Here is a 9283-nt window from a genome sequence, read left to right as displayed (position 1 = left end):
CACTGATGGTTTTGAACCGCTAACCTTGTGGTTAGCAGCCTAACACAACCATACTCACTGCCAGAGAGTCAGTGCTTGGCTCTTAGTGACCCCGTGGGTTTCCGAGACTCCAACTCTTTACGTTTGTATAAAACCCTGTCTTTCTCCCGTGGAGCTGCTGGTGGTTCCAGACTGCCGACCATGAAGCCCACAGCCCAACTCATCACCACCGCACTACCGGGGCTCCTCTTGTGTGGTTCAATTTCACCAGCCGCTCTAAGATCAGGGGGTCTCTGCTCCCCTAAGAAACTCCGTTGGCCCTAGCCGATAAGTGTTGGACTGCTGACCTTGACTTAAGTGGTTTAAATCCATAGGTGAAGTCTAGGACACCCTACATATAGTGCTCTGTCTGCCGGAAATAACTCGTGGGTTTGGTTTGTTTTTTATCGTCTGCTTCCATGAAGATTTACAAAGCGCCAAGTACCCAGTGTAGGGTTGCTATGGGTCAGAATCAACTGGATGGGTGTAGGTATTGCATTATGATGTTTGTCTATCGCTTAAGATTTGTATGTTAAGGAATTTACTTATTGTCTATAGTCTATGCCACTGTATTTTTTTCTTTAGGTCGCTATGAGTCCGAATGAACTAGATGGTGGCAATGAGCTTGGTCTTGGGGTAGTACAGTGTATCTGTTACAGGGCATTCAGATAATATGGAGATATCATTATTAGCTAACCTACCTACTTGATTCCAATTTCCTTAGTTGCTACCCACTACCCTTTATCTGCTTTAGCGTCCATCTAGTTCCTGTGTCTTTTGAGGACCTTCTTGGTCATGATGGTCTATCCAACTTGACTTGGATTTGATGACTGATGGTTTGAGGAATACTGGACAGGTATTTTATAAGATGCTGAATTAGTTCATTGTGCCAGCCTGGCCAATAATCACATGTGGGGCTAATTGAAAGGCGGAGGGATAAATGGGTGGTGAAGCCTCGCCTTTCGAGTTCTCGGGTCTCTTGTTTTGTGATGGTTGTATCGGGTGCATCTGCCTTAGCAGTTCCCTGCTTCAGCTTGCAAGATTGACTTCCTACAAGACATCCCCAAGGAGAAGCCACATGGACCTATCCCGATGCAGCCCTGGGTGCTGGAGCAGCCATGTAGAGACCCCTGCCAGCGCTGGGATGCTTACACGTTCACTGACTCAGCTTTCCTCCTGCAGTCGGCATTATTGCCTCTGTTTTGTGAGGTGAAGGACTTTGTGGACTGGTGTTGGGTTAATGGGTTAATGTTGGACTTGTGGGCTTGGGCTGCATTGGGTTGGGATGTTTTCGTGATGCACATTTTCTTTACATAAAACTCTCTCTTATACGTGAGTCGCCGTGGATTTGTTTCTCCAAAGTACCTAGACTAATACAGATGCTTTCTCTTGACATTTGTCTGATGTTTTCCTCATGATTAGACTCGAGTTACTAGTTTGGGGGTATATAGGCCTTTTAAGACCTTTATAAACAGGTCAGGGGCATTCAGGTCAACCATTCTGTGCAAAATTTGGAGGTGAAAACTGGATAACCAACCGTCAGAAAACGGCTCTAGTTATTCATGGATCTAAATAGGATGTTGTGAAGTTCATTTGAGACAGTGTGTTTTCAGTGCTACTCCAAACAAGACATCGATGTTAGTACTGAAAGACCTGTTCTTTGAAACGTTGAGCATGTTATTTGAACTGTAACCCCTCTGCTTACCAGATCCATTGGCGGTTAGAACATATCGACCTGTTCCTGTGGGTTTTGATATTCTAGAATTGTTGTTGGAGAGTCGTCCTTCTTATCTAGAAATGATCTCGTAGTCTGGTGGCACTTATTTGGTTCTATTCATTGAATCAAGCTTTTGAATGTTTGTGCCGTTAAATTTCCCACATCCTACATTTGATCATTTCCAGGAGCCAATAAGAAAATTTAGAAAAATGAATCCAAATGATTTATTCGTACAGAAAGAATGAATTTCCTCTTAGTCGTACATCCGACACCCACACGATACCTCATCTTCGATGATGCTGGGAAGGAATATTTTTCAGGAGAAATTTGATTCCTAATTAGTATGTTTTAATTTAGTCAGTGGAATTTCCATCTGGCCCAGCTGTGTATTCTGGAAGGGGACTGGGACTGCATTAAACAGTTTATTAGGATGTGAAATGGGGTCAGTAGGCATAAAGGATATTTCACATAATCAAGTTTTTTAACTCCTCAGATTCCCTGTCCTTTTTGGTTTGTTTTTGTTAGTTATAGGATGAATAGGCACAGAGAAAGCACACGCTTTTTCTTTTTCAGTTGAACACTTTATATACATCGTTCAAAGCAAGAGGAACATTACAAAGATTGATGTCAGAGAAAACTGATTTTTCTCCTGGAGAAATTAGCAATTTTCAGACACAGATATCTGGCACGTTGGTAAATGTTTACTTATTATATGCTACAGGACACAGAACTGCATCTACTTTAGAAATGTGCATTTTGTATAAAAATATGTCTTTCAAAAAGTTTGGGTTTGCACATAGATGGATAAAATATTCAGCCTTTTAAAATCCCCTTTGTTAAGTGCATTCAAAGGCTAATATTGAAATTCATAACTAAACTCAATCAGATAGAAAAGTCTTGGAGAAAATAAGCTCCCCATTCCGTACTTATATAACCAGTTAGCACTTATTATTTATGTATTATGCTTTTTATGAAAATGTAATACTACCTCAAATGATTGTAGAATGTTAAATTTAAATTTGTTGTTGTAAGCTGCCATCAAGTGGGCTCCTGACTCCTGGTGACCCCGCAGGGGAGGACACACTAGCTGGCCGTGTGTCATCTCCAGGACCAGTTACATGTTCAACCAGTGTGACCCACAGGGTTTCTATACGGAGTTTGGATGTAGATCACCAGACATGTCTTCCCAATCCACCTTAGTCTGGAAACTCCACTACAATCTGAATAGGTAGGCTTCAAATGTGTTTTTCCTTTTGACAGTTCTTAATTTCAAATGATTATGAATTCACTGTTCTTATGAGCGAAAAGTAATTATGTACTTACAAAACTTTTGAACATTGACCTTTGCTAACATATTATTCCAACTCTGTTTAATTATGACTACTAAAATATAATTGAACGAGCCCCAGGCATAGAAGTTTATGATTAAGACAGTCAGTCCTTCCAGGAATAGAATCAGAAATTTCCCCATACGTCCGTAGACACTGAACCTCGAAATGTCTGCAAGCCTTTTACAGTGTCCCACTGTTCCCTCAAGTTTGTTTCCCAGCCGTAGAAAATGCCCATGAGAACAAGTTTTGCAATTGCTGTTAGTCACTTTATATTTCCTGTATTCCTTATTTAATTTCTCTGGTAGCTGGCAATAACATCTAGGATTTAAGTTGCTGAAGGGTATTCGGGAAAACCCACATAAATGTCTAAGATGAGGTTTGGCAAGCTATGAATCTTGGTGACATAACAATGTTATAACTAGAGATTTCATCAAACAGAGGAGGCAGGAAATCCCCACCACTGCCAAACACCCACTTACACTCATTTGAGCCTCAGAACCATAGTTTGTTCAAATTGATTCTACACAGTTTTTAATTCGATTAGGCTACCGGAATAAAAATTTGGACTTGAATTTTAGATGCAATGGAATTTCTTTTTAAAATGGTCATCTGAAGGGGACTTTTTTTTCTTTTAAATGTTCCTTGTTATTGTTTTTCTTTAAGAAAATAATTTTATTGACTTATAATTCACATATCATACCATTTAATCATTCATTCATATTAAGAAGAGTTGTGCAATCCTCACACTGAATTTCAGAATATTTTCTTCCCATACTGATTCTAGTTAGTTCTCCACTTTTCCCCCTACCTCCCCTGCCATGCTCCTCGGTCATTCTTGGTCCAGTCACTGTCTATAAATTTGCCTATCCTGGAGTTCATATCCCCCAAACAAACAAACAACAATGCCAAATCAAAATAGAAACACCTCAATAAGAAAGAAAGCAGAACGTATTAAAAGTGGAAACATTTAAGTGACTCAGAAGGGAGATCAAATGATAGTGTTGCAGTTCAGTCTCACCACATCTGCCGTAACCACCATTGCAATGCTCTTTGTCTGATAGCGAGGCAGGTCCTAGCGCTGGACTGTGGCCAGAGGGGATTCACTGGAGGCTTCCTCCCTGTGGGGACCCTGCGTGGGCTTCACTGTCATCCAGAGCCTAGCTGAAGGGGCCTTTTCGGAAAAAACGAAACCCTGGTAAAGGCCCTTGCAAGGGGACCACAGCTGCTCACTAAAGCATGGAGGTTGGCTGTGGGAGGATGTGGCTGGCCTGACAAATGAGCCACATCAACCATGACAATCAGGGGACGGTGGGTTTCCCAGCCCCGCTTTTCTCACACCCAAGAACCCAACGGACATACTCTTGCTTTTTCCACATAAGGAAGCATTTATCTGAGGTTTAACATGCAATTGGACAAATGAAAATTGTATAATCACAAATCCACATGGAGGGAAAACATAGACTCCCTGTCCTTGATCATAATAGTTGTTCAATTGGCCCTGGTCTGGTCCACGACCCACAGTACCACCTGGACCACCAGCTGGGGCACCTCTTCCTTTCTGTGTTGTCCCTGCGCCTCCATCCCTCTTGAGGCTGTGCAACTTTTATTTCTCACTTTCCAGAAACAATTTGGTGCTATGTGCTTTTTTTAAAAAAGTAATTGTGAAACAAAAAAGTAATTTTATTGGGGGCTTTTACAGCTCTTATCACAATCCATCCATCCATCCTGTCAAGCACTTTTGTACATAGGTTGCCATCATTTAAAAAATGTTTTCTTTCTACTTGAGCCTTTAGTATCAGCTTCTCATTTTTTCCCTCCCTCCCTAATGAACCCTTGATAAATTATGTTATTATTTTCATATCCTACATCATCCACTGTGTCCCTTCACCCACTTTCCTGTTGTTTGTCCCCCTGAGGGGGTATTATATGTGGATCATTGTGATCCCCCTTTATGCCCCCACCTTCCCCCTACCTTCCTGGTATCACTACTCTCATTATTGGTCCTGGGGGGTTTATCTGTCCTGGATTCCCTGTGCTTCCAGCTCTTATTTGTACCAGTGTACATGGTCTGGTCTTGCTGGATTTATAAGGTAGAATTGGGATCATGATAGTTGGGTGGGGGAGGGGAAACATTAAAGAACTAGAGCAGTGGTTCTCAACCTGTGGATCACGACCCCTCTGGGGGTCTAAGAACCCTTTCACAGGGGTCGCCAGACTCAAACAGTAGCAAAATTACAGTTATGAAGTAGCAACGAAAATAATTTTACGGTTGGGGGGGGCACCACAACATGTGGAACTCCATTAAAGGGCATTTGGAAGGTTCAGGACCACTGAACTAGAGGAAAGTTATATGTTTCATCAGTGCGATACTGCACCCTGACTGGCTCGTCTCCTCCTTGTGACCCCTTTGTAAGGGGATGTCCAGTTGTCTACAGATATGCTTTGGTTCTCCACTCTGCCCTCCCCCTCATTCACATTGATATGGTTTTTTGTTCTGGCTCTGTGATTCCTGATACCTGATCCCACTGACACCTCACGATCACACAGGCTGGTGTGCTTCCATGTGGGCTTTGTTGCTTCTGAGTTAGATGCTGATTATTTACCTTCAAGCCTTTAAGACCCCAGATGCCAGATCTTTTGATAGCCGGGCACCATCAGCTTTCTTCACCACATTTGCTTATATACCTATTTTGTCTTAAGTGATCGTGTTGGCAAGGTGAGCATTCTAATAAAATGAAGTGTTATTTCATTGAGGCCCAATGTGTGGAGGCCCAGTGTCCCTCTGCTACCTTAATACTAAGCCTATAAATAAATATATGTACATAGGCCTATTTCCCCATCATCATATATAAATATATTTACACATGTACATGCCTGTATTTAGACCTCTATAAATGCCTTTTGCCTCCTAGTTCTTTCCTCTATTTCCTTTTACTTGCCTCTTGTCCCGTTATCATGCTCAACCTTCATTTGGGTTTCAGTAATTTCTCTTGCCTACATTGCCCTTGATCATGCCCTATCGGGCGTCCTATGCCCTCCTTGCCATTGATTTTAGATCACTTGTTGTTCCCTTGTCTCTGGGTTTGTTGACACCTTCCTTCCTTTCTCCCCCATCCCCCTCTCCTGCATTCCCCCCACACTACCAGAACCATCTGTCACATTTTTTCTCCTCTGGCTATCTGCTTCCTAGCAGCTTCTTTACTGGCTCTTAATCTGTATAATAAAACAAAATCCTCTTCTTTCATTTGTTTTTGTATCCATGGGGGGTTCAATATTTTCAGTCTGTCCAAAGGCTCCAAAATATTCTTTAATCTATTCTTCAGAAGTATCTAGGCTCAATCCAGCCACAAAAACCATTTGGGGGGTTTCCTTCCCCTTCAAAGCTTAACCTTTTTTTGTGTGTGTGTGTGGGGGGGTGTCAATCAATCAATTTGCCATGCAGTGTGTGCCTTTCAGTTCCAAAACTTTATCCACACTGGCAGCATCTTTGAAGAGCACAAATCCAAGTGCTCTTGATGGTCCAGCGACAGGATCTGTTTCAATTGTGCGATCTACAACCTCTCCAAATCAAGTCAGGATGCTTCCTGCTTGTGGTCCAGCTCAAGCCTCCAATAAGCATTTACCGTCATCCTGTGGATTCTTGCTCTCGGTGGTCCTGGAACCCTCTGCGGATTCCTCTGTGCCGCTGTACTTTCAGGTCCTCAGTCATGGCTGGGATGGCGGTGGCCACAGCGAGGTGCTGGTGCGCTCATGAGTCTTGCAAGCAGCTGGATTTACAATGGTGGCGGAAGCGGGGTGGGGGTGGGGGCATCATTTGTTTTACATAAGGCAGTATTATTTAGTTGGTGCAGACCTGGTACCTCTTTTGTGAAGCGGCAGTTGAGGAGACTGCAGTGCTTGCCATGGCCAACGAGAAACGCACGGAAAGGTCAAGCTGGGCACAGCGATCATCTTAATTTGAAGGTGGCGGGGCAGGATGGCACAGTTTCAGATTAAGAGGCAAACGCCAATTAGGAAACCAGTGAAAGCCTATTGTGAACGATAGGGTTTGTCAACGAGGCAGATCAGATTCCGATTTGACGGACAGCCCATCAATCTAGCAGACACACACCTGCAGAGTTGGCACCGGAGGATGAAGCTACAGTGATGTGCAGACAGGAGACGTCTTCTAAAAGGGAGCCTGCACCTTTCCCCCAGAACGGTGCACTTCGCCATCAGAAAGCCACAATTTGGTTCCACCACATCCTGCCGACTACACCATAGTGTTCTCTCGTCTTTCATTCCCTCCCCATTCCTTTATTGTACATCAAGGGACCGGAGCACGTGCACAAACTCTCTCTCTCTCTCTCCTTCACTAAATGTCCAATGGTATGTTTTGATTGACATCAAGTGGAGATGGGATGGGGAAATACTGGTTCTGTGCAAACCTCCCCCACGCCCTTACCTTCTCCATTAGTGGCCTGCTGCTCCTTCAGCTCTGAGCTTTATCTTCCAGTAAATTGTTTTGCTCTCATTGTTCCACAACAACAACAACAACAACGACAACATAAGAATATCCCTGCATACCTTGCTCAATTGGAGAATTTTGATGTTCTTCATTCTGAAACCAAGGGCAGTTTTATAACTTTTTGTACATTGGCTGTTGCAGGGAGGGCAATCTGTCTTTCTTTAAGTAGGGATAAATTATTCTCCAAGAAATGAAGCCTAGATCATTCTTCCTTCAAGTCAACTGTCTTGTTGTTTAAATAAACTTCTTGTCTAAGCTATTTTTAAGACAATATTTTATACATCGAGGTATTCTATTTATATTTACTGCTATAAAATGGAATATGAAATGATATGTTCAGAATGTTATCTCATTCTAAACCAAAACCATATTGGTCGCCGTTAAGTTGAGAGAGGAGGCTTTCTGCTCCCATAAAGATTTGTAGTCTTGGCAAACGAAAGGCCAGTTCTTCTACGCGTGGTAGGAATTTGCTTGTAATCATTCACAGGCGCTTGAAGAGCATCAGAATTCAATATTACTGTGGCTTCATGACATTACACGGCCTGCCCCGCCCCCCTATTTGTTACTATACTTACTGTGGCTCTAATTGGTAGTTTTTTAAAAAGACAATTTTACATTTATTCTGTTTCTCTGCCTCAGTCTTCTTCCACTCAACCTTCTCGTGGGTTCATGATACCATTCAGCTCTCTGCTCAGACCTTACTTCTTCGAGCTCTCTTCTGACCACCCTTTGAATGCTCATCCACTGACCCTTTATTTATTTATTTTTTAAAATCAATTTATTGGGGCTCATACAATTCATCACAATACATAGATCAATTGTGTAAAGCACATCTATACATTTGTTGCCCTCATTATTCCCAAAATTTGCTTTCCTCTTGGGTTCCCGGAATCAGCTCATTTTCCTTTTCCCCCCTCCCCTTCCCTTCCTCCTCCCCTCTCCCCCATGCACCCTTGATAATTTATAAATTATTGTTGGATCTTATATTACACTGTCCGGCGTCTCCCTTCACCCACCCCTCTGCTGCCCGTCCCCCAGAGAGGAGGTTATATGTAGCTCCCTGTGATCCATTCCCCCTTTCTACACCCCCTTTCCCTCCTGGTATTGCCACTGTCACCCCTGGTCCTGAGAGGTTCATCTGTCCTAGATTCCCTGCGTTTCCAATTCCCATCTGTACCGCTGTGCATCATCTGGTCTAACCAGGTCTGCAAGGCAAAATTGGGGTCCTGGTAGTTGGGGGGAGGAAGCGTTAAAGAACTAGAGGAAGGTTGTGGGTTTCATTATTGCTATACTGTACCCTAAGTGACTCATCTCCCCACTACCCCTCTGCAAGGTATGTCCAGTTGTCTAGAGATGGGCATTGAGTCTCCATCACGCGCCACCCTCATTGACGAGGATATGATCCCCCCCCACAGGAGGAAACTGCAAAGAAATAGAGGAAAGAAGTAGGAGGCAAAGGACATACATACAAGCCTAAATACAGACATGTACATATGTAAATATATTTAAGATTAAGGGGGGAACGGACCTAGGTGCAAATAATTATTGGTTTGGTAGTAGGGTAGCAGGTGGACATTGGGCCTCCTCATGTGCACTCCCCTAATACAAGAGCACCTTGCTCAGCTAAACGGTCATTTTATGATATCTACCTTCCCGACATGATCGCTGAAGACAGATGTGTGCATAAGAAAATGTGGTGAAGAAAGCTGA

The 9283-nt window shown here is 43.0% G+C and overlaps 1 pseudogene; it reads right to left on the bottom strand.

Moving 5' to 3' along the window:
* Positions 1 to 4223: 4223 nt before the first annotated feature.
* LOC101648474 lies at positions 4224 to 6775 on the bottom strand (annotated as a pseudogene).
* Between the last annotated feature and the right edge of the window lie 2508 nt (positions 6776 to 9283).

Source organism: Echinops telfairi, unplaced genomic scaffold, assembly GCF_000313985.2.
Source record: "Echinops telfairi isolate 266 unplaced genomic scaffold, ASM31398v2 ScPeMD7_7457;HRSCAF=8495, whole genome shotgun sequence".
Lineage (NCBI taxonomy): Eukaryota > Metazoa > Chordata > Mammalia > Afrosoricida > Tenrecidae > Echinops > Echinops telfairi.
The sequence above is the reverse complement of the archived record's forward strand: the minus strand, read 5'-3'. Positions and strand labels throughout refer to the sequence as shown.